This window comes from Amia ocellicauda, chromosome 4 (genome assembly GCF_036373705.1).
Source record: "Amia ocellicauda isolate fAmiCal2 chromosome 4, fAmiCal2.hap1, whole genome shotgun sequence".
Classification (NCBI taxonomy): Eukaryota; Metazoa; Chordata; class Actinopteri; order Amiiformes; family Amiidae; genus Amia; species Amia ocellicauda.
Window position 1 is genome coordinate 5,037,574 of NC_089853.1, and position 27,456 is coordinate 5,065,029.

The 27,456-nt window shown below is 41.5% G+C and overlaps 1 protein-coding gene across 1 annotated transcript in view; it reads right to left on the reverse strand.

The window, feature by feature from the left end:
* The window catches only part of large2 (LARGE xylosyl- and glucuronyltransferase 2), a 172,372-nt gene that overhangs the window by 61,621 nt on the left and 83,295 nt on the right, over window positions 1–27,456 (reverse strand). The window contains exon 3 of the mRNA XM_066700593.1: window positions 16,727–16,784. The gene's annotated coding sequence lies outside the window, so the exon portion shown is untranslated. The remainder of the gene's footprint in view (window positions 1–16,726; window positions 16,785–27,456) is intronic.

The following is a 27,456-nucleotide window of genomic DNA, read 5'->3' on the forward strand; positions in this document are numbered from 1 at the left end:
ACACGCTCTCTGTTTCTGGTTCAGACGTCTGCAAACCTGAATGTGTCACAGAAACTGCAGGCAGCCAACCCTGCTGCGGCCACAGAAGGTCACAGGATCAATGTCTGCTGTGACTTAAGCCGCAATGACACGGCGTCTGCAGATGAGGCCGTCAGGGCGCGAGCGTGGGTACCGGCTGTCAACGGCACCATCCTTCAAACGGGGAGCCAAGGATTGGAAGAACAGGACATCTCCATCGGTGGTTTATTCTTCGGAGCGATGCCTAATTGAGGTGTGATTGACCACCATCCTTCCAGGACATCACTGTGGAGTCGACTGACTATTCGACTAGATTCCCGTAATTCACTTTACTACACCACATAATAAATCAGGGAAACATTATCATGCGATAATAAGAAAACTAAATCTTAACATTCATTTTAAAAATATGACCATGGTATTGGTTTTGGTATCCTAGATAAACTTAAAATGAACACGAACAGCGGCCCCATCACAAACCTCCCACACCCCCGGCCCCCGGCACGTGCTGTAGATCAAGCTAGGAACCAACAGATAGGATTACGGGACCCGATGTGAGGGAGAACTAAAAAGTGTTCAAGCAGATGGAGGTGGCGAGAGAAGCAGATGGCAATTAATCTTCAATTGCAAAGTGGCATCAAATTACTTGCTCAGAAAGTTGAATCTCATCACAGTGAGAGCAAAACAGAGGGATTAGGGAAGCCTGTTGCAAAACAGAAGCAGGGCGCCCTTCCAATAGCAAAACAAGGAACCCCTGCCCTCCCTTGTGTCGTACCTCAGTGCCCAATGGTTTAAATCAGAATGACCCTAAATATTATCATCACTCTCCAAACAATTTTGGTCGCCACCAACAGAGAAATGGCAGAGCGAGTGGATTAACGTGGATTAGAGACAGCACCTGAGATTTCCCACATCAATTCAATCCAATATTCACACAATATTTACACGGATAACATGAAAGGTAATCTGGTCCCTCTCATACAAGCTTCCGATATGTACTCTCTCTCCTTCTCAGTCAGTACAGTGTTTTCAAACACGAATACATCAGCCGACTCGTTATTGTCATTCGAACAGAAAAAAACCCTGTTAAATGCCATCATTTATGCAGCTCTCTCACTGGTCAGATAGAAGGTGCCCGGCTGCTATCTGGTATTGTTTCTTAATTAATTTTTAGTTTAACAAGTACAGATATGTTCTATATGTAAATGAAAAGGCAGGAGCAGCGGGCAAGTGTACAATATCAGTTTCAATTGCTTGTCTCTAAGAGGGTACAAAATGAAAGTCCAATTTGAGATCAGTGCTGCATGTGTGAGGGGTTTGTTGTTACAAATGGCAACTTTCATGGACTAAACAGTGCAGTCAACCATGAGCCACATGTTGGCATGAGAACATTACCTGAAGATGCTGTTATGTAACAAATTAACCTGACATTTTGACACTGTTAGGGATCTATACTATAAGGTGGGTTTACAAGAGTCCCATGAATACAAACTGACACGTGGCCTCCTCTAGATAGAGACACACCGACGAATAAGTGCAACTGAAGGAAAGCTAGACGGAAAGATTCACCCGCTAGAGAAGACCACGTGGGGACTTGATTCAAGTCTTCAAAATCATGAAAGGCATCAACCATATCAAACCAGAGGAGCTTTTCCAGATCAGCAGGGACACACGCACCCGGGGACACAAATGGAAATTGGGCTTCAAGGCATTCAAGACACAAAACAGGAGACACTTCTTCACACAGTCACAATCTGAACAAACTCCCCAGCGATGTGGCTGAAGAGACAGTTTGGGAACATTCAAAAACAGACTGGATAGGATCCTTGATCACTTAGTTATTAATGGACACCGAACGAGCACGATGGGAAGAATGGGCTCCTCTCCTTTGGAAACTTTCTTATATTCTAAAGGAGAAGGAGGATTTTATATGTTGACGAAACTCCCTCATGTCCTCCTTCAGAGATCCCATGTGGGATGTGACTGTTTATATGTGCACAAAGGAAATTAGGTTTCTGTTTGCAATCATCGTTCCATGCGGGGAGGCGACGGCGGTGGCCTGGTATATTTTTCAGGGACCGGGAATCTAAGCTTCCTGCCCCTCGCGCTCGGCTTGACAGATTTTACTAGTGAAGCCAAATCCACACCTGGTTTCGAAATGCCTTCTGGCTGGGGTAGTTCTTAAATGATGTAAATCCACTCCAAAACACATTCAACAAAACATCGGCTCTGTCGAGGACCCTCATTCTGGTGAGAGAGTGGGAGTGTCGACGCCGGCCGGGCCGCTACGGTTTCAGTTGACCTAAGCAGACAAAATCTGGTCAATATGATCGTAGCTGGGCTCAAGCCCCCGTTCACGGGCTAATCCTCAAATCAGGTCTCCATTTACCTTCCTTCCCCGTTTCCCAGGCTACGAACACCCGTTCTCAGGTTAAATAAAGGAGTTGATTGACTGGTTTATTTTAAGAATTGTCAGACTTCATTGTATGCCAAACTTTCTGACATTAATCACAGCCCTGAAAAGAAAACTTTTCTATCTTTTATGTGTTCCGTCTGGACAAGACCGTTTTGATGGAATTATAAATGTAACCGTGATTATAACAATAATAAAAGCATTCTGAGAGAAAAAAAAAAACAACAAAGAACGCGCTTTCATTCTCATCACGCCATCTCTTATTGTTAATAGGATTAATCAAACGCACATTGAAAATCAATTTCATATTTATAAGACACGTACCGAAATGTAAAGCTTCGAGATTCTTGGGTTTTTGAGAGTTGAGCGCTCCTTTGAAAAGAGGAGTGTGGGTGGGATTAAGTATTGCGGTTTCCTCCAAACCGTGCGTTGAATCCAATTAGCATTTTAATTGCTTTCAGTTTAACAGCAAACTTAAGGGGCTGAGGAGCTGTGAAGACATCAACTCTGTGACAAAAACATCTCTCTGACATCTGCTTTGGATTGCACACTCGGGGGAATGATTTAAAAACTGTAAAACAAAAGTTCCTGAGTTATTCATTCCTTATTTTATAATAAGGAATATACGCTAAATGAGGGAACAAGTACATGATCCCAAACCTTGAATTTACTACCATTGATTAGGGCTGCAGGAGGAAATAATAGGAGGCATCATTAAAATAAAATATGACAAATACAAATTAAATTAATATAAGATGATCAATAAATAAAAAGACCGCATTAAGGTTTAACCCTTGATCCAAACCAAGTCCTAGTGCAGATTTACGTATTTGTGCATTATTTTCTCATTCCAATTGTTGTTCTTATTACTCTACTATTATTATGATTTATTTCTTAGCAGATGCCCTTGATGTTTAAGTACTGAGCTATAATGAGAGAATCAGAAACGATTTGCTGTAATGCAACACAATCAATTAAAAACATATTTATAAACATCGTTTGGAAGTGATCTCATTGTTGTGATTCATGTTCACGGATGAACTTTGATTTGAATCTCGCTGCAGTGTGGTGTGTGGGAGTTGTAGCACACGTTCTCTCACAAATGGCTGGAAATGATTTGAAATGACGCATTGTTTTCATTTTAAACCGTCTGGAGGCCTGAGAGCGAGACGGCCGTGACACCGAGGGGTACAGCACAGTGAGTGACGGTACACATGTACACTACCTGTGCTCTCTATACAATCAACAACAACAGACCAAGATCTCCATGCCAGAGCATAAAAGAGGTTTGATCTTTATTAAGAAATTAATTAGTCACATATTAACATAATTAGACGCTTCCCAAAAGACTGCCCACAGGCTTTTGTACAACCAATTAGACTAATAGCAAGTCTTAAAACACATGATGTGCTGTACTATAGGAGTCTTATCAGCTTTTGTGTAAAAAAAAAAAAAACTGCAAGCGTTAAAATGATGCAAGCGTTGTGGCGAGATGGTTGTTCTTCCAAAAGTGACAAGTTAATTTAAAGCAGGAAGGGATCATATACCTCACGTATAGATGGCACTGAGTAATGTTTTAGTTTTAATATCTTTTATTTAATTATTCTACTCTGGACATTTTTGTACAGCAAATCTGCAGAGTTGGCATTTTCCTCCACACTGTCCCTAATTGTTCATATTCCACAGTTTAGGGGTAGCATTTAGAGTAATAACATTATAGACACCGTGCAGCCATGTGCGTACAGGTTAAATAAAGTGGCCAAACGTTGGAGCTCAAACTGTTTCTACACTGCAAAGTGAGCAGAGGTGATCATCTTTGGCTGATGGGTCAATTGATGTGAGTGGAAAATGGCTCAGTGTTTACATCAGCTATATTAAGACAATACGAGATTAATCAAATAATAATAAAACATGTTATTCAGCTACACAATAGGAAGGAAACAAGCCTGGAATAATTTGTCGCTGTCCTTAGGCTTGTCTTCTATTGTAATGGCAATGCTGAGGATTCTGAACAAAGCACACAATGCAAACAAAGCGCATGCACTTCATCAGGCAGCTTTCATCATCAGCGTCAATGACCAGCTAGTGAAGACTTGTAGCCCATGAACTATCTGATACAGTCCTCAGTGGATCAGGCACACCCAGTGTGGCGAACTGTTGTCCTGGAGTGTCGCAGGAGGTTTGTTGCAAATGATCTCCAATGGACTCAACTGAGCGAAGTCTCTGTCTGGATGTTTGGATTAAGGTTTGCCACCAGTTCAGTTACTTGGTGGACCATGGGACCTCCAGGACTAAGAAACGAGACCTGCTCTCTCTGCTCTCTGGTACTTTTCCTTTACGTGTAAACTCATGACTTGTGTTTCTACAAGGGGCGCAACTGGACTCACACATCCCAGTGAAATCACAGGGGCCTCTGAAAATTCATTCCATCTTTCTGTGTGTAAACCATTCGGAAAACACCATCCAAAGAGCTGACAGACTAAGATGAGAAGTGAGCTTGACAGCTGGCTCACTTCAAGTCGGCAAAGCTGCGCTCCCCATATGGCTACGAACCGCACATTATCACAACTTCTCCCAAGCTAAAACAGTCGGGGACACAGTTCCTGTTTTCTGGGCAGAGAATGAAGACATCAAAAATATTGATTCACTTTCAGAAGAAGGAGTGGGGACGGACTGTGCGGGCAAAGCAACAGGCAGTGCTTTCCTCTCCATCTGCTGCGTCGCAGCGCATGCGGGCTTGAAAGATCGCGACTCGGTGCTTTGCTTCGTGTTTCAGACCCTCTGAACTGGGGTAAACTTCAGTGTCTTCTGAAGCAGAGAAAGTACACAGCAGGATTTTTCGAGACCAAACAGGCAGCTCTCGACAGCTCGGCTAACTGGGTCAGAAAATTTCTATCCACCAGTTTGCCAATCAATTATTATGCTTCATTCTCAGTCTTGCAAGCATAAGAAAATGAAATTTGGCTTCAGGATGAGCCACAGCAGAAGACGTAGCAGGGTATACAGACCCCAGTAGGGTAGTGTAGTTGGCCAGCCCACTGTTATCTAAACCTTGACTTCATCAACTGCGCTGGGAGTCCTAGTAAAGCCCCGTTCATTAAGGTCTACGAAACGTATTTATCTCAGCTGCGTTCTGCTCCTAAAAAATAAATGTCCCTATTCAGCATTAGCCAAGAGCTGACTCCTTGAGTAATAGTTCATAGAAACAAGTGCTTTTGGGACTTGATTCCTATAAGTGCCAGATAAACACCAAGACATATCCTCCCCCTTCACACTCTCTCTCTCTCTTCACAGCATCCACTCAATGGGATTTTCCATTACATGAATAAGCAGGAAATACAGATTCCCAGAGAGAATTTTAAGGTGCATTTCTGTAATATTTTAATCGGGCGCATTACACCAGACACATCGCACAGAGCCGCCTCATCACAATGCTGATGCACAATCATGAGCCTCACTGTACGCGACTCTACGCACTTAATACATGCAGTGATGTACTGCACCTGCTGAGAGCAGCCCTGAGCTCCAAACCAGCTTTCTTTTCTTCCTCATCTGATAGACTCAGAGTAAGAAGTGCTTCATAAACTTGGGCTTTATGTAGATTGCTTTCCATCGGACATAACTAGGCAAGATTACATTCCTGTTCTTTCACAGTTGTGTCCCAGAAGTTACACTTATTTTGTTGTTGTGTATCTCAAATCCAGTTTCTTTTTGTGCTCAAGCAATGAAAGCTCGATGCATTCAACCAATAAACACTGTTCACACTCAGCATTAAAGTCAAGCACCGTAGTTTACAAATTTTACTAAATCAATTGCTCAGATTTTCTAAACTTATTGAAGAGACGTTTCTCATGTTTATAATTACTTACATCTACTACCAAGCTATTTAAATCTGGACAAGTGCAAGGTATTACATGCAGGTAACAAAAATGTCCACTATAATTACACTGTGGGAGGAACAGAACTAGATGAAGTATCGCATGAGAAAGACCTAGGAGTCTATGTGGACTCCTCACTTTCTCCACCCAAACAATGTGGGGAAGCAAAAAAAAGGCAAATAGGATGCTAGGATATATTGTCAAAAGTGTAGAATTGAGCACAAGGGCAGTGATGTTCAGACTGTACAATGCACTAGTTAGAGCTCATCTGGATACTGTGGACAGTTCTGGGCTCCACACTTCAAGAAAGATATCGCTGCTCTAGAGGCAGTTCAGAGGAGAGCAACCAGACTTATTCCAGGTCTGAAGGGAAAGTCACAGATGGAAATTGGGCTTCAAGGCATTCAAGACAGAAAACACTTTCTTATATTTCTTCTTATGTTTCTAAGATTTAAGTAAAGAGGTTAATTTATTATATTTTGTGAAAAACAAGAAAAAAATAATCATGCTGTAAAAATGCACATTCAACGTGGAAATTCACAGGAACTCACACCGCATGAAATCAGTCGGCTACAATTTCCAAGCTCTAATTAACATGATACAAAATGTAAGTATATGTTCCATCTCCTTGTGGTGTAAAATATTTCAGGAAGGTGGTTTTCTTAATTAAAGATGTGAGATCCGAGCACACACTACATTCGGAGAGGCTACGAGAGATCGAGATGTAGGTGACTTAATGGAGTTTCGACTTCTCAATATCCCCAGGGGGTTGGATGTAAAAATAGGGATATGGTATTTAAACTTCATTACTGAATGCCACTAAAAGGTTCAAGCTTGATTACCATTTGCCCTCCTCTACCAGGCATTGTGTGGCTGACATTTCCATTTTTCCACTGGGCACTTTTATCTCGCCACAGATTAAACTGAAGTATAACAGTGCCTGTTGTGTGTTTTTCTGCAAGACCTCCTTGGGCTTTAACTTGTGACCCACTCTCACGCTCCGAAAATGAACTGCTGTAGTGGAGACGGACTCTGAAGGTGACTAGAACCGTTTCAGGCTTATATAAATTGCTATATGGAAGGCATCCTTGGGACAGTAAGGCCACTCCACACTTTGGAGTGAATATTCAGTCAATCAACTGTAGCTTTGACTTAATTATTGAAGTAGGTTTTCTTGAAGATTCAACAGTTCACCTGGAAAGGCCTCAGCGAACCAGGCGATAAATATCAATTAAATTGTTTACTGGACCATGACTCAGGTTTCGCTCAGAAGCAGGGCCTGATGGGAACTCAAGCCCACGTACAAGGGAAGGCAGATCAAGGGCATCATGTTGGCTCCCACTGCAGTATCTGTGCACGTCTGTCGTGTATTTACCCTTATTGTTATACACCTTTCATCCCAGGAGGTATTACATTTAAGCTCATCGGCCATCTATAAAAATGTATCTTTGTTTAGTCCATTATCGCTGTTATTGCAACGGATTGCTCTTCCATTCCAATTTGACAAATATTTAAAATAATGACTGACAATTACGATTACAAAACACACAAATTTTGCAAATTACAACTATACTGAGAAAAAAAAACATATAGGCTGATTTTTAGAATTAGTGTTAACACAGATTGGATACAACTTCAGTCAGTCCATATAGTATATCATTTTAGAGGTTCATGGCATTATCAATTCATCCACCAATGAAAAAACGAAAGCGTCATTTTCTTTCAAAGACAAACTACCACATCAAACAGCGCCACCAGGAGTCACGCTGGTGTAAAACCAGTTTATTACACTCCCGAGATACAATATAACGACAAACAGCTGTGATTTGTGCAAGCTAGGGGATACTCCGACAGCATTCTTGCTGCAGTGATGAAGAGAAAATAATCTCAATAAATAAAACTAATGAATAAAACCGCTTTTTCATAGACCAGACATTTTCTGGGATCTGCTAACAGTGAATAACTAAATGGCAGCAGGAGATCAGTTAAGAAAGGTATAAAAATACTATGGCAGAAGCGGTTATTTTTAAGGGGTATAATTTAACAAATATTGATTGGCCTGAAAAAATAATTGAGCATACATTACGGGTATTTGTGATACATCCATCCTTGACCTTTATAGATCTATCTGTTCTGTCTGATGTATTTTTAATCGGAGAGGAATATGGTAATACAGACTCAATAATTTAGTATGGGCTGCGCATAGGAGTGCAGGTACCTGGATACTTGACTGCCTTGGGGAAGGAGATTAGAGTAAATGATACTGTAGGAGGTGTTAGTAAGTAGTCTACACAAATATGAACGAACACTATTCTAATAAAATCCTAATAATGACTAATTAGTTTGGGATTATAATAATAATCATGTAGGATAATAATAACAAATCGTAATCCTTCAAATTAAATAGGATGAATGAAAGCATATAGAACAGTTGAGTAATAACTTCTTAACACACCGAGCACTTCTAAACGTATAAAACAATTCAATATATACGGTCAAGATACGTTTCTTACAGCTCGCATTGTTTAATACAGTTTTTCACAGCACATTATGTCAATGCGAGTAGATTTAATAAACGCTGACTGTACACATTCGTCCCCACAAGGACGACGGGCTTCTTAATTGTCACAGGTGGGGTAATGTAGCTGCAAACAGATGTATCCAGCATCGGGAAGTTGAAAGCTCACTTGGGAGGTGCGTATTGGATCCGAGTGCGGTGAACTTGGGGAAGGAGACGTACAGGCCCTCGCTTCCCTGTTTCCCGGATGTTTGTCACACTTTGTCTGTGCGTCGGTATGGTCTGAATACAACCTTTTCAAACCTTCTTCTATTGCTATCCCATTCTAGTTATTGTGTTCAATCTGTGCAGAGCAGAGCAGTGGAAAACAAAAGGATCTAACATTTAAAACACAAACAACAAATTCCACACCTGCAGGGCCATTTGATTGAATTGTGCAGTGCTGATTGCATTGCTATCCTGCTGTATTAAACCCTGACTACAGCATAATTTGCTACAATATTTGAATTTAAGTAATGCTTTTCAATATTTACAATAAGAAGAGAAAATATAGTGTGGAAATGGCCACTGGGGGAAAGGAATAAATTGATTATTTTGTAAAATTACAAAGTACAGCAGTTCCAAATCATCATAATAATAATAATTTAACAATTTAAACTGCAGCTCTTGTGGGGTGTTCCTGGTCTGCAGTGGTCAGTACCTATCAAAAGTGGTCCAAGGAAGGAAAAGCGGTGAACCGGCGACAGGGTCATGGGCGGCCAAGGCTCACTGATGCACGTGGGGAGCGAAGGCTGGCCCGTGTGGTGCGATCCAACAGATGAGCTACTGTAGCTCAAATTGCTGAAAAAGTGAATGCTGGTTCTGATAGAAAGGTGTCAGAACACACAGTGCGTCACAGTTTGTTGCGTATGGGGCTGCGTAGCCGCTGACCAGTCAGGGTGCCCATGCTGACCCCTGTCCACTGCCGAAAGCACCTACAATGGGCATGTGAGCATCAGAACTGGACCACGGAGCAATGGAAGAAGGTGGCCTGGTCTGATGAATCACGAGTTCAAGGTGATGACTTGGCCTCCAAATTCCCCAGATCTCAATCCAATCGAGCATCTGTGGGATGTGCTGGGCAAACGAGTCCGATCCATGGAGGCCCCACCTCGCAACTTACAGCACTTAAAGGATCTGCTGCTAACGTCTTGGTGTCAGATACCACAGCACACCTTCAGAGGTCTAGTGGAGTCCATGCCTCGACGGGTCAGGGCTGTTTGGGCGGCAAAAGGGGGACCTACACAATATTAGGCAGGTGGTCATAATGTTATGGCTGATCAGTGTATATTAATGAAATAATATTAAACACTTTATTAAAGGAAAAAATGCTAAAGAGGCAATGGTTTTATTCTCACATAATCCAGCATGCAACATGAAGTAATAACTAGACACAAATAAATGCATTTTTTCATGATTACTGCAAGTAAATGTTTATGTAGCTTAACATGTCATTGACATTTGCATTTCTGACAGCCTGTACCTTAATACGATAATTCAGTCACGCAAGAAGACTTGTTAGTGCTCAAATTAAAATGCAATACCCTGAAACTGCACTCAATTAAAACAGGCTTTGAAAAAGTTACATTATAGTTCAAAACAACAACACAAAACCAAGTCTACACCGTATATTCATTTAAGGCCTCTGAAAAGGCAATACATTTCCTGTCCTCCTTACTTAATGTGCTTTGTACAATCTGTTCACTGCCCCCCTAACTGACTGTGTCTGCCCAGCCTCAATATGTCAGTTTAATCTCCCAGGCAATGCAGGCAAAACACTTATTTGCCATTATTGATTGGCGCTTGTTCTAGGGAAGCAAGATAGTTACGGGCACCATGTTTGGAAACTAATTTTCTCTGTATGCGCATTGTTTCTCGGAACATCGTTTTGTTCACAATAAACCGAGCAATACAGAAAATGTCAACAGCCAGAGAATACAAAAAATAATGCTGTTATTATCACAGCTGCTCAACTAAGGTGTACACTTCTATCCGCCCATCAAAAGCACCCCTTGCATCGTGCGCCGGAGCCAGGAAAAGTCACAATTAAGTGACAGTGACTGCATCGAGAGGCATGTGAGTGGCTCAGGGCCCCTCAGTCATATTGTGCAGAAGAGCAGGCGTCACTACACACTTCTTCAAGATTAATGCCGAGTCACACGGGGTGAAACACAATAAAGAAAAATGTTTGTGCTATGTTTACAGTCCATCTATTATTTTATGGTCAGTGTAAACATTTATGTATGTACATAGTAAAAGCTTAATGGTATACTTTAGTGTAGTGTCACCCCCTCCGATAAATAAATAAATAAATGCTGCAGAAATCAATAGAGACCTTGTGGAAAATCCTACTTATTCCAATATAAATGTCTACAGAATATGATAAAGAGCAATGAGGTGTTTGTGTGGCGTATGAGGTCAGCTCAGGTGATTAATGTGCATGTTGTAAAGTGTCAGGGTCTGATCCAATGAACTACAGGTCGTCAAAGTGTGAAATTCAATTAGCACGAGAATTGCAGGAGAAACGTATGGCTTTGTTTGCCTGATCTACCATTGGCTGCTGCCAAATAACAGGATCTCTCTCTTCTGTCTTGTTTAAACTAACAGGCCATTGTTGTACAAGTTGTTTAACCACTCTGGAGGGAGTGCGATATCCGTCTGTGGTACGGTAGGTCATTAATGTGTTAAATGGATTTCCCACTTCCAGTGCAATTTCATGGACGCTACAACCACGTCTGAATCGATAGGAACGAACAAGTAGATCAAGGCACTATGGGATCGCAAGCTCGACATGTGCATGACCTTCTCCGCGTTCGCCGGTTTGTTCCCAGGCGGTTTGTGACTCCTCCACTCCGAGGCATTGACAAACTGAGGATCTGCTGTCCAGAAGCGATGGCCTTCATGTGAACCTCATACTAGCAGTAACATGACGTGTCGTCGCATGGCACCAAAAAGGCTCCCTGGATAAAGCCCTGCGATGTCAAACTGCATGTGAGACGAGGAAGATCTCTTTATTCATGGTAACCTCCCTTCACTTCCACTGAGATAAAGGACGGAAGCATTATTTTGGTTCTCTATCATTCTGGGGCAATTGGCTCAGAATAACTGAGTATTTTACTCAGTCTTTGTAATAAGATATGATTTTAGTTTTTGTTAATCTGGTTCTCATATTTGAGCTATTCAAATACAATTCTCGATGGACACATTGATTCATTTAATTATACCTTTGATAAAAAAAAATGACTTTTTCTTCCTAAAATCTCTGCTCTGAAAGTGAAAGCAATGATCCGCATGACAATAAAGGGACACTGATATTTCCCCAGTATGATACAACAGGTACATTTGTGCACTTTTAAAGTAGAGGCTATTAAGTGAGCGACTCCTTCCTACCATCAGAAAACTGAAAAACTGAGTCACTGAATTGACTCTTGATTCATGTCTACACAGTGGCAATACAAATTATAAACTCACAGACTGACGAATGCCCAACTGGACTGGAGGGTTCTGTGCCTTCAATCCGTACATATTATGTCATTAAAGCTCAGCATGTAGACGTCTCTTCCCACACATTCTTTCACCGCCGCTGTGATGTTCACACAAATCCTAAACTGACACCGGAGGACCAGGCTGTTAAACTATTCCAGGAAGATGTCGTACAACATTGCAATCACCACAGGATGTGATCTCGGGGTGAATAATATATATCATTCTCTATGTCAGCTTGTGAAACACCTCGTCTTTCAAGAGATGAAAGACCAAACATGTCCAACTGCTTTTGTGTTATATATATATATTAAAAACATGATAGTTGTTTTTAAAGTGTTACAGTTCTGTCTGTGGTGTTGACAGCACAACTCACAACCTAGTTGCTGGTATCAGGAATTACATTTTTAAGATAGTGACAATTGTTTTGATACTTTAATTCACATTCTGGAGTTGTGTCATCAAATGAAGGCTTAAAGGAGACAAAACAAGAATGACATAATACTTTCATTCTAAGTCATTAGAGAAGTTTTCACCCCCTTTGCTTTGACACTCAAAGCTCAGGTGTGACCTTCAGAATTCACACAATAAGATGAAGGGATTCCAGCTATGTGCAATAAAGGTGCATCACATGATTTCAGATTTAATATACCTGTCTCTGTAAGGTCTGGGTAGTGCATACAAAGCAAAGACACAACCACGAAGATGTAGGAGCTTTCTAAACAACTCTGGGATAAAGTTGTGGAAAGGCACAGATGAGGGGAGGGGTATGAAAAGATTTCAAAGACACTGAATATCTCTTGGAGCAGTCAAGCCATCATTAAGAAATGGAAGGTATACGGCACCACCGAGAATCTGCTTAGAGCAGCTTAGGGCATTGGTCAGAGAAGCCACCAATAGGCCAATGACAACTGAGAAAGACCTACAGCGTCCCATGGCTGAGATGGGAGAAACTGTCCATGTGCCAACAATAGCTCAGATACTACATAAATCTGGCCTGTATGGAAGAGTGACAAGAAGGAAGCCCTTTCTGAAATTCTCACTGTGAAGCATGGTGGCGGCAGGATCATGCTGTGGGGATGCGAACCTTGTCAGAGGTAGAGGGCAAATGGATGGAGCTTTACACAGGAAAATCCTTGAGGAAGACCTGCTTCAGTCTGCAAACTACTTAAGAATGAGACATTCATCCTTCAGCAGAACAATGACCCCAAACACACAGCCAAAACGACACTGGAGTGGCTTAAAAACAAGAAAGTGAATGTCCTGGAGTGGCCCAGTCAAAGCCTGGACGAAATCATTGGCAAGACTTGAAGATTGCTGTCCACCAAACGTGACGAGGCTTGAACAATTGTGCAGAGAAGAACGGGAGAATATTGCAGAATCCAGATGTGCAAACCTGGTAGAGACTCACTCTCAAAAGACTCACAGCTGCCAAAGGTGGTTATGCAAAGTATTGACTCATGGGGGTAAATATTTCTCTAACCAAGACATTTCAGTTTAATTTTGTACTTTTCCATGAACTGTTGCTTCACAATACAAATTATCTTGCCTCTTCCAGGTGTTGAGTAGGTTGTGTAAATCAAAAGATGAAAAATCTCATTTAAATGCAACACCAATTCAGGTCGTAACTTCCTATAGCCTATAGTGTGTGTGCGTATACATATACATATATACATAAATACATACATACACTACCAGTCAAAAGTTTTAGAACACCTCAATATTTCCAGTTTTTATTTAAATTTACGCAGTTTAAATGTCTCAGTGTACTCTGAAATTAAAGCATAGAACAAATAAACAATTGGAGATAAAAAAATAAATCATGGAATCATTGTATTTAACAAAATTTAATCCTTAAGCTGACAAACCCCTCTGGTAACCTAAGGGCACCAAATCCGTGTGCTTCTCTTTAATCCCATGTGTACTCTCCACTGTTGTGTTCGCCAAGTGTTTGGTATCCCATGAAAGCGGAGACTCTCAGCTTTCTAATGATATGAAGCATTCTCTGATGTGAAAAAAATTGGTTTTTGTACCATAAAAAATATTGACAATTATGACATATTCTGGAACCAGACAGTCTACTGATCAAAACAAGACCATCCACATTTTGGTAGAAGCAACACACACCCGTAGAGAGCTCAACATGTCAAGATGGAAAACTCTCTTTACAGTGCACATTTTACATCATTGAATCTGAACTTCTCTGTGTCTGATAGAACATCAAATAATATAAACTGGATTAATCGTTAGGTTGTTCTGAACACAATTCTATTTGCAAAAAAATCTGATCGAAACTGAGTGATCTGTGACCGTCTGAATGAAACCCCCCCCAGAGCAGACTGCACGTTTACCCCCCGGGCTCCGAGTGACGGCGGGCAACATGGACACTGTCAATCGGCGGATGTGTTTGAGAATGAAACCGCTGGTAGCCAAGAGAATAAGCTTTCAAACGATGTGCGCATTGTAGGAGTACAGTTTAACTTCTATGCACAGGAGCTGCACAGGAGCTGCACGTAACACTGCCGAATAATGCTTAAGAGGGTGTAGGAACACAGTATATAACTCTGAAATGTACATTATTGTACACTTACCTTTGTACCATTTCAGGTTATTCAACTGCTTAAATTTCAATAAAAACTGGGAAAATGGGGGTGTTCTAAAACTTTTGACCAGTAGTGTAGACACACACACCCCACATGTTCACTTTTCAGTTCTGAACTGCAGAATTATTTGTGAATGCATCTCTCTTATGCAAAACAGCAGCTTTGTGTTTTAGCAATGAGCTCAGCCCTAAAACAAACACAAAAAAACACAGGCTTCCGACTTGGGAATGAATCAGTCTAATATTCAATTATTGTGAATCAGAAATGTAACAAAAGAAAATAGCATTCTGCAGAGAATGTGATATTATGTTTGCTTAAAAGAAGAACAAACACAATATATGGAAATTTCAGGGGAAAACAATACTGTAAAATGAACCTGTTTTATAGTAAACATTGCATATAATGCATATATTAGCAATGTGCTTTTATTGTTTCTATACTTTTGTGCATGGTGCTGTAACAAGAAAACCTAACAAATCCAGAAGTTAATAATGTATAAAATACATGTTCTGCTCAGTTTGGACAACCATATTGGACTATAATACAAAGAATATTATGGACTCGTGGGCCTGGCAACACAACAGGACTTTCACTGCATTTAGTAAACCTCCCAACAGAAAACAAGGCATTTATATTCCAATTAAAAAGTCGCCCACATAAATGGACCAATCAAAGTGTGGAGTGGTCTGGCTAGACACCTCATAGGGATCAATACTGAGTCCCAAATGCCTTCAAACCTCCCACCACATCTCCAATCATTGGCGTTTGATTGACTGGCCCCGACAGTGGATTGGACAGTGATTCTGGCATCCTTCCACATCCCCCATTAAATCAGCTTGGATTAAAATCACTGCCCCGTCACCTTCCGCTTTCCTCTGCACTTTACCCATCCCTGCCATGTCCCCTCACTGTTGGATGACTGATTGCACCAAAAATAAGAACCCGCCCCAAAAATAGGCACACCAGAAACTCTGAGGTAGCTTGTCCTTCGAAATCTAGATTTTTTTTTTCGTTAGCGTTGTGCTTCAGGCGATGCATAACACGGAAGTCAAACACACACGGCATGAAGCTGTAGAAATCTCTACCAACACAGACGAGAACATTATTAATTCATAGCTCGGTTATCCAGCTCCGAGGTTGGCTTTTAAGAAGTGGAACTCCAGAAGCACAAGAAATAAGATTCTGTGCGATTGCCTTCGGAAGCTGGTATTACATCTCACTTGACTGGAGCCTGCTTTTAGTGACAGTGGGAATGCGATGGAAACCCTCTGCTATGAAGAAAACATTTACATCTAATGGGCATTTAAACCACCAACATGAAACACCGGGAGCATTTGTTTTCAACATCATTTTCTCTGGAACAAAAAGTACATGGTTTGTTTTTAAAATTAGCAGCTACTTCAGTGAAGATGCGAGGGAGGTGGGGGGAAGCCAGCCGTGTGTGACTGTGCATCATGGACTCATGGTTCGATGACGAGACCCTGGCTCTTGTGTCACGAGGGTACGGTGTGTAACCAGACGGGGCTGGCATGGATGAGAGGGCTGTTCTCGGGAGCCAGGACCTTCTACACGATCACAGAAGCTAAGCACAGAATGATGCGTCTCAGCTGCACAGAGCACAAAAGCCATGTGTCTGATGCCATCTGAAGGTCTACCGTTCCCTGAGATTTGATTGATAGACTGATCTACAAAATACAGTGGCGTTGGCAACGAGAGTCATTCTTCTGCCACAATATTTGAGCTTTAACAAATTAGAAAAAAACCTCAAACTTACGCCTCGCTCCGTTCTTCTGCTCGGGTTAGAAGGCGGGGGTTAGATGCATGGCTCGGCTCTGCAATGAAAAATACATTCATATCATTAAATCTCAGCGCAAAGGCGTTAACCTGACATTGGCATTAGACGAAGATTACCCACACATACATACATGATCCGTGTGTGCATTCAAGTGTAAATCCTCCCTGCGGTTAACATAAATAATGTTAGCATTAAGGCTGAAGAGCATTCACACTCACCTACTTCACAACTGGAGACACCCTTCACTTAATCCTCTTACATTCACACACCAGCACCTTTGATCTAAAGAAATTTCACAAAGTTGTGTTTCTATACTGTTAAAACATCTTCCCAATTAGGGACGGAATTCAAATAAACAATGTCTGCTGAGGACTTTCAAACACACAGGAATCTAATCCGTTAAAGCACGATTAATACAAATTAGAATTTATACCTGTAACTGCTTTAGTTCAGCTACTCATTACACACAAAATCCTACAGCAGATGACAACGGATAATCTCCCGATTTTGATGCTAGGCCACACAAAAAGTGAAAAGATACATTAATTTCGAAGTTGTTACCAGCGTGGTCCTCCCTCTGTGACGGTTTAATTAACTGCTGCAAAATCACACATTGTCAAAGTGCCAAAGAAATGTCTCTGCATATTAAACATCGCCCCAACTATTTAAATAATAACAAAGTTTGTCACCTCTCACCTCAGCCATCCGTCCTACTTTCTCTGAGTCGCATTTGTCAAAATATCCATGAATTCGGCCGAGGCCTCGACCATTATTCATCGCCCTCCCGAGCAACTGAATTTATTTGAAAAGTTACCTGTGCCGGGAGAGGGAATAATCCCACAGACCTGGAGGAGGCATAATCTTTGTGGCGATCAGAATGATGCCGGAGAGGCTCCAACGACAGCCAATCAATAAGACTGTGATACAAGTCAAAATTAATGAGGTGGAAGCCGAGTTCTACTAATGACCACAAGAGTGGTTATCAGAGTCCGGCATGTCAGAGACAGCTTGGACACCATCATTAATGCAACAGTAAAGGCGGGGTTGAGGACTGGGGGGTTTTTGCTGTTTGTTCATGCTCACCCATGTCCCCCAAGCGCCGCACCGCACATGCTGAGCAGAATAGATAAGTGCGGCCCGGCGGGATCACAAGACGAGCACAGATGAACCAAACTCACCCTTGCCATTTCAAGTGCAGCAATTCTCCCAGGGAAAGGAACAAACAATATGGGTCTAAGTTGCACACAAGTCTTCAGATGATGGATATATAAAAATCAAACTGCAAAATTATGATGTGAAACACAGTGGCTAATATCAATGGTTTTATGTGGTTAATATAAAAAAATACAGGGGGATGAAGCTGAAAAACAAAACAAACAAACAGTTTCTTCTTTAATAAGCTTGATCTCTTTGTTGATTTTCATTGTGTTCCAGCCTCTTAAATGATTTCCACCCCCCTTTCCTTGTAAACCACCTAATTATCTGCCATCAATATTAAAATGTCTCATTATCTGCATAGGGGATGGAAACTTACTATCCAGGATTGGATTCAATAACGAATGGCGCTACAACATGACATAACGACAGCTAATATTATCTAGGGAGACCGCGAGCCCGGCATTTGTTTACTTCAGTGTGGAGACAGGGCAGTATGTGCGCGAGCGTGTGTGTGTGTGTGTGGTATTTTCCCAGCAGTTTGTCTTGCTACTTAGCAAGAGAAAGGGGGAGATCAGCCCAGCCCAGATCAATACCTGGAAGCACGAGGGTGGACAGCAGGAAGAATCATTCATTTGCAGGTCTTTAACACATGAGATATTCAATGTGTGTGGCGGTAACCCAAGGGGAATAATTCACCAGTCCTCACTCTTACTATAATATTGCTACGGCATAAAAATAAGTAATAAGATCCTGAAAACACAGTCCTGGAATCATGTTTGGAGGATCCGAACAGCATGCAACACGATGCCTCATTTCATCTACGGCTTTTATGATGGGACCAGAGGAAAGAAAGCAATAAACAAGTGGGAGGGGGCTGCTTTTCTTCTGCAAGCATAAGGAAGAAATCTGCACAGCGTAGGAGGACTCACAATTACACACGCCTGACGGGATCAGTCTGCAAGCTGAGCAAGACTTGAGTTGTTCCTCTAATTTTGCTTAAGTTTAACTCATTTTATAAGTATTACAATTACTTCAATTATTGTTCTTTAGAAACATAAGAACATAAGACAGTGTCCAGTCGAGAGGAGGCCGTTCGCCCCATCGTGCTCGTTTGGGGTCCATTAATAACTAAGTGATCAAGGATCCTATCCAGTCTGTTTTTGAATGTTCCCAAATTGTCTCTTCAGCCACATCGCTGGGGAGTTTGTTCAGATTGTGACGCCTCTCTGTGTGAAGAAGTGTCTCCTGTTTTCTGTCTTGAATGCCTTGAAGCCCAATTTCCATTTGTGTCCCCGGGTGCGTGAGTCCCTGCTGATCTGGTAAAGCTCCTCTGGTTTGATGTGGTTGATATATATATAAATACATCCAGAGTACAGAGCAGAGTTTGGCCATTCTGGGTTCTCTTCCAGAAATTGAGTGCAATTTATCCCTACAACAAGAAGAGGGTGGGAGCTATACAGGTGGGTGTGGTGGTGGGGGAATAGATGCCCTTAAGGGAAAATTACACTTATTTTTTTATCCCAGCCCCACCCCGCACAGCCTTTTTCCTGCCCTCGAATACTCTTGATTTTGAAGCTAATCAAATCCTACTGCCTTGAAATCTAACATGAAGTTGCAGAATACATTTCCCGCTCTCCGGGGAGGCCCCTGCTATTAGTGCTTATCGGAACCTCTTTGAGGAATCAAGACAGGAATGAGGAAGTGGAACGATGCGGTCGGGCAAGGGATGCTGGGTCCCCGTGGCGTTGAGGCCAGTGCCCAACACATCTCCACGCAGAAGATGCGCCTCCTGATTCCCCGCTCGACTTCCAGGGTGGTAATTGAGTAGAAGTATTTAGTACCGGTAAGTAGACAGTGTATATTGTTCAATCCTGATTAGATATCAGTAAGAAAAACACACCATCAATTAATCAAACGCTGCCTTATTCACACTCCCGATACAGTTAGTTTATCTGCCTTCCCAGCCGTGACGCGACTCGCGGATCCTCCTCTCGCTCAGCCGACAGTGCTAAACATGAATAATTTCAGCTGTAACTTCTGGCTTCCTTAACGAATTACTGAGTTGAAGTGGTGGAGATGATGACACCTTCTGCAATATCAATATGAAATACTGTATTAATTAGCAGCAGCACCCGATTACGCTGAACAGTTTGATGGATAACGGGGGGTTGCGATTGGATTTCCATGGCCTGTGAAGTCAGCCTATCCCTTGTTCCCGCTAATTGTGGGTTGATACAGAAGGAGAAAGAGATGGAGCAGAGATTCAAGGACAGCAAGTGAAAAATCAGGGAAGAGGCTAAAGCAGAAGGCAGCAATTTACCTTAGAATTAAGAGTTTGCAATTACTTGCTAATCTCACACATGAACAGAGAGAGGGAACTCAGTGCAAGGTGTTAAGAATGTATTGGGACTGAGAAATGTATTGATGCCACCAGCAGGAACCCAGTATAAAAATGGTATGCGTGTTGTTAGCTCATAAATGTCTATCCAGCATCTCCAAAGTAAAATAAATAAATAAATACATACATCAATAATTATCTATATACGTGTGAAAGGTACCAAACCTTCCCCATTGCAATACAACACGTGACAGAAAGAAAACGCACCTTTGGCATGCAGTTTGGAAAACTTCCCGGGAGAAAATGAAAGTGCTTGCAATAGACGAGTGGACCGATTGCCCTCCGCTCATTCTTACATTTTGTTTATGCAAAATCAGTCTAATTACACAGGCTAATGAGCAGCACAGAGAGGAAGAATCTTTTTTTAATTCTTCGACCTCTCAGCACAGAGTAAAATAGAGCATTTTAACTGACCACACAAACCGTGATTCCAGTAGGTATCCACGTGCTCCACAGATGCGTTTTTAACACGCAGACATGCAGACACACAGACCCGCAGACACTCAGACAGACACGCAGATACTCAGACAAACCCAGTAATAAATTAAATTGTGCCACTGCAATAGTAAGACTGAACTCCTTAAAAATGCAGCATGTTAGCCGTCAATGTGTTTTAAAGGCCACAGAAAAAAAGCACAAAATGCCAGTCAGAAACTAAATATAAATATTTAATTTAGAAAAAAGATAGGGAGAAAAAACAATTATGCTAAAGTAGGTAATCAATTGTACATTGTGGGTCTCAAGGGCACCACGGGAAGCTATAATCACGTCCGTATAATGGGAGACAGAGAGGACCAATCAGGAAGCTGGTTTGGCCGATGAGCGATGTGTTGTTTTCCCAGATAAGAAGCACATTTTTTACAATGTGCTTTCGAATCAAACATTTATAACATTTACCAACACTTATCAGCACTGTCACATCATGGAGAGAAAGAACAGATGGTTATTGCTTGTTAATATACAACAGGGTGCAAATAATGTGAAATACAGGGTGAGCATTTAATAGAAATGATACTGAAGAAAATATACATGTCTGTGTGAGTGGGAAACACACTCACACACTCTCACACACACAAATAGGTCGGCGATGCTGCCTTTGTCTCCTCAGCTTTTGGCAGAAACACACATAGTCAGCCTGCAGTTCTTCTGTCAAGTGACAGGAAAAGCAGGAGAAGTCTCCAAGAAGAGGTTAATACCTGGAGTTTGCTTGCGAGGGGTATTATTGGGATTGACAGACTCACGGATGCCGGCTTAGCTGAAGCACACACTTTGCACACACAGTATTATAGCTGCCCGCTTTGGTGAGTGTATTAAACAGAGCCGGGGCCCCTCAGAGTGAGTGACAACTAATGCATCACACATCCAGACACCTCCACGCCGCCGTCGTCTGCCACGGGGAACCTTCATGCTGCATCGATTGTCAACGGTGGCTGGTCTCGTCTCTTGGCGTCTCCTGTGAGACTATGGCGCCTCGCAGTAACTGGCTCCTGTGAAAGGCGGCTGGTATTTTCATATTTTTGCATTCGGCTACACCTCCGAGCACAGACTGCAGATGTGGCGTTTCAGTGGGACCCCCTCCTACTGTTCAGGAGGCAAGCGTCTATTTCTGCCCTCCCCAGGACTGTAAAGAGCATTGCAAACCATCCTCAATACACCCAGATCAATAACAGGTCAGAGACAGTGGCGTGTTTGACTTCTAATTAAATGTTTTGCTACGGGCAATTCTGTAGTCCTGTGGTAATATCATTAAGCGTATTCAATTCTGCCATCTCACACAAAAGAATTGTGTGTGTATTGACATCTACATAAATATATATTGCATAGAGAGAGAGCGCTAAAGAGATGGAGAGAGCATGAGTTTGTGTAGAGAGAGGGAATACATCTGCCATTCAGATAGAGACGTAAGTTGGTTTTGGTTTTACCAATCGATTATTTCAGGTAGAAGAGGCTTAGTTTATTTTCAGTCGATTTGATTAATGAGTTTATTACATTATGTTGTGAATAAAGAGCAAATGTATGCGTTTGTAATTGAAATGATTGCACATTTCTGCAGCAGCAATAATTCTGCTGTGACATCACTACACATGGCACAAGGATGATGTCATTTCTCAAGCTACCATGTTCTTAAACAGGTGGGAACTTCCATACACCCGTAACATCTTTTGTTTGTATTTTAATTTAATAAAAATAGGAAAAGAAAAGAAAAAACTTGCGATAACTAAATGACAAACCTAATTTCTTCAAGGAGATGTTATTTCAGTATTATATTTCAGTGGCACAGACAATTAACTTCACTGGAGAAATAGTTTAAATGCTGCCTCACAATTAAAACAAACTCAACAAGAAGAGGAAATGGGTCATTAAATCACAGGGATGAAAAGAGGAAATGTAAGCGGAACTGATGAACAGTTAACTGGCGAAATTATCAGGCTCCAAAATCTGGATCGTCTGCAGGGCGCCGGAGAAACGCCATGCTGTTGACGCTGGACAATTAAGTCCGTTTCTGCCGCTTCTCCATAGGATTTGAGTGCATCAGAGGTAATAAAGTCAGGTCCATAGCGTGAGTCTGTAGCCTATAAGCATGAGTGTGTAACCTATCTATTAAAATTATGTAGTCAATTCTGGTTGCAAAAGGATGCGCGTCTGCAAGGCTTAAATGAAAAATCAATTGTGCTCCTAATGTTTTTACTCATAACAACTTTTTAAATTCTAATCCCTACTGGTGAAAATATGTGCTTAGAAGCATAAACATGAAACGACTTGTTTTTTAAAAGAAAAAATCTTGATCTTGCCAGCAGTATTAACCTAGAATTTTCTTTTGGCTGTTATTCAGAACTAATTTATTCAAAGCTAAACTCTGCAAATTGGACTTCATCTCGGGTTACAAATTGCTTTAAAATGATGTGGAATACTAAGGAACAATACTAGTTTAATGAATAAATTTATAGTCTACGAAATAAAAATAAATTATAAAAACAATAAAACTCAGGCGAGATAAATGCCGTTTTACTTTACGGAGTTTAATTCTATATGATGTTAAATTATTTAAAGCCGTGTGCGCTTTTCCAACTGCTCATATTGAAAAAGCAAATATAAGTTAAAATAATTTAAATTAAACGCTCTGAAATGTTGGTATTTGTTCACACATCAGCACAAACAGCATGTGAGACTCAAGTTACATTTTCATGTAAGATTTCAACTGTCTAGGTAGTAATTCATGATGCTAGCCCCGCAGATTAACTCAGAATTACAACAATGAGTCGCCTGCCAAGCATGACGCGGAGATTAAAGGCAGTTTGACAGTTATGGGCTGTCAGGTGACTGGAAACAACAATGATTTGAAGAAGGACTCTGTGCTTCGTGTCAATTTTTGAAGGGTAGATTCAGACGTCGTTACACTATCAAACTACACACAATGATGTAAAAGAGAATGGGAAGTATATAGGATTGAGTCGATTGAATGCTCATCACTTCAAACACTAGCCATTCTGTACAATTCTGAGAGTTGGCACAGTTTAAATAGTTTCTCAGTGCTGTGACTCTTGATATTCATATAGAATGTATGAGATATATACATTGCCTTATGTTTAGATTATATAAGGTACCATTACCATATTAAAACAACTCAAAGAACACCGCAACGAGAAACAACTCAAATCTTAAACCGTTTGAAACATTTTTTAAGAATAGTCAAGAGTGCATTTTCTATTTGATCTGTAAATATTAAGCAAACCGGATTCTCGTTTGTTCTATCATGAGAACACATCAAACAGCGTCTCGGATTAGATTTTAATTGCAAAGGATGGCTTTTTAAGTTCTTTAAACTATACAAGTGATCTTCAGACTGAGCACCAAATAATAAAAAAGAATAATAATAAAAATCAAACAAGAATGTTCAGTTCCACAATCTATTCGTTTTTCAGATAAAATCAAGGGATTAGGGATATAAATTGGCTTGCGGATTTATAAGTTTTCGGCCTAATTGAACAAGAGTGAGCCTCTTAATTTCGGAAGATGACATGAATAAGATTGTGGTGTCTTCTGGTCGGCCGACCTTCCTCCTGCAAGCCATTCCTGAATGGGAACATCGATATTGTCACCCCAGCACACCGGAGACGGCAGCTCGCTCGCTCGCTCTGTGGTAAGAGCAGGTGACAGGACAGGCAGGGCGGCATGAATTTAAGTGTATCAGTCTCCTGTGTCTGTCTGGACTCAAGGAAAACAAAGTTAAACATTTAAAGTTAAACGGCGGTGCTTTTCTGTGATGGACACAGTCCCAAGGAGGTTCAGAGAATGACGACAGACGTGGGGCTGGGCGTTTTGTTTCCAAGGGATGTGAAGAAGCTGGAAGACTAATGGATAGAGCCAGCCACACTTTTATTAAAATAAAACTGCCTGGAAGAGAAATTAGAGCAAGAAGGGAAACCCCCCGCAGGCGTCCGTGTTTTCTCCGTCCTGTATTTATTCGGCACCGATTCATTTATCTCTCCTTTCTCTGATGATTTTGTTAATTATAACCTTTTCAAAGTCACTCATATGCTTTATTTATTCTCTCTCAACGGCAGGCAACGGCGGGGAACTGCCTCAGCTTTATTCTTTATTCGCCCGTCGTGTCATTTTGGCTTAATCATCCTCATCAATTCCACTTGATCACCATCATCTATACGGACGACAGCGGTGATCAGCTTCTCATTTGCAAGTCTCACCAGGAGCCTCTGTTTTTGAGAAAGGGACAGCTTTACAGGGCCTGTAACAGAACGTCGCAATTAATAAAAATATCGGTCTGTCCCGAGTTACGACTCTGTCCAGCGCCTCACGCCACCCATTAAAAACAAGCGCACACTAGAGACGATCGCAATTAGAAGAATCAGTTACTTCGCCAGGAGTGTGATGAATGGTGCGAGTTCAGCCATTGTGTCCCTGCATGGACTGTGGCCGTTTTGTCTCCTCGACTCCCCCGAGGTTTTGTAAAGAGGCAGACGGAAAACAAACCTTTTAAAAGGGAAAATACAACTCATCTCAAAAGCAGGTTATGATTCATCGAGCCCTCAGTGCACAATTGTACAGAGGACAGTCTCCAGGAGAGGAAAGTGCCGTGACCCGAGTCATCGGTACATTCCTTGGTGCTCAGCGGTGTCGGCTCCCACTCAGACCACTGCTGAGCGGGAAAGTGATGCAACGTTTTCTTCACCAGCTGCCATATTGACTGTGGAAAGTTACTGTAAGTTCACAAAAGGTACATTTAGTTGACAGAAGGGTACAAAAGATTGTCATATTCACTTAAGTCACTTGCTGTACAAAACTCTCTGGGATTGCAGGAATTGAAGTAGAAAATTGATGAATATTTTATACTTCTCTGCAAAATGTTCTTGGCATTTATTTATTTATTAATTGATTCATTTATTTATTATGTATCTCGCCACATTTGCAATAGAGAACCAAAAGAGTTTCTCCAAGGAAAATATCAAAGGCTAAATAACTTGTATATATATATAATGTCATACCAATCCACAAAAAAGGGGACAAAACTGAGCCAGGGAATTACAGACCAATCAGTCTCACCTGCATTAGTTGTAAAATGTTGGAAAAAATGATTAGACAGAAAATAGAGGAGCATCTTAATGAAAACCATATTCTTGGAGATAGTGAACATGGGTTTAGACGAGGCAGATCATGTCTTAATAATCTATTGGAATTTCTTGAACATACAACTGCAGCTGTAGATCATGTGAAAACATATGATATGATATACTTAGATTTTCAAAAAGCTTTTGATAAGGTTCCACACCAAAGACTGATCCTCAAATTGGAAGCTGTAGGCATTCAGGGTAATGTAAGTAGATGGATTATGAACTGGTTGATGTCTAGGAAACAGAGGGTGTCGATTAGAGGAGTCACTTCTAACTGGAGTGAAGTTGTTAGTGGAGTTCCACAGGGATCAGTACTAGGGCCTGTGCTTTTTCTAATCTATATTAATGATCTGGACTCTGGGATAGTTAGCACACTTGTCAAATTTGCAGATGATACTAAAATAGGTGGCTCAGCAGATACAATCTTGGCAGCACAGGCTATTCAGAGGGACTTAGATAATATTCAGTTGTGGGCCGACACCTGGCAGATGAAATTCAATGTGGACAAGTGCAAGATAATACATGCAGGTAACAAACATGTCCACTATAATTACACTATGGGAGGAATAGAACTGGATGAAGTAACGCATGAGAAAGACCTAGGAGTCTATGTGGACTCCTCACTTTCTCCATCCACACAATGTGGGGAAGCAATAAAAAAGGCAAACACAATGCTAGGGTATATTGTCAAAAGTGTAGAATTGAGAACAAGGGCAGTAATGTTCAGACTGTACAATGCACTAGTTAGAGCTCATCTGGATACTGTGGACAGTTCTGGGCTCCACACTTCAAGAAAGATATCGCTGCTCTAGAGGCAGTTCAGAGGAGAGCAACCAGACTTATTCCAGGTCTGAAGGGAATGTCCTACTCCCCAGCGATGTGGCTGAAGAGACAATTTGGGATCATTCAAAAAAAGACTGGATAGGATCCTTGGATCACTTAGTTATTAATGGACACCAAACGAGCACGATGGGGTGAATGGCCTCCTCTCGATTGGACACTTTCTTATGTTCATATACATTTGCATGTGTGTGTGTGCTTTTTCTCTGTTGTCATAGGTATTTAAACAACATGCTTTTGTGCCATTGTTCCCATTCTTACGCATTTTGCAGCTCACGAGTCCAGAGCTCTCACATTCACTGTGGTAGATCATACAGAGTTTCGATTCATTGCATTCAGGAGGCTTATGCCTGTTGGACATCCCTCAACACAGCAAGGAAAGAAGCCCAATGATACACCCCATCTCCCAGCAACAACAGGTGCCTGCAAAGAGTCCTGGCATGAGAGAACTGGTGGGTTTACGCCAGACAGACACGAGCACAACCCTGACAGCTGTGCAGAGGCAGGCTCCGGTGAGAGAGACATTCTGCAACTCTGAGTCTGAAAACTGACAGTGAGATTAGCGGCCCATTCCTGAAATAGATGCGGACGCACATGGGGATGTGTTAGAGAGCCCTGCTACGTAGTCAAGGCGATGGCAAATGTCCATTGGGTCCTGAACCCAGGAGGATGAAAGTGATCAC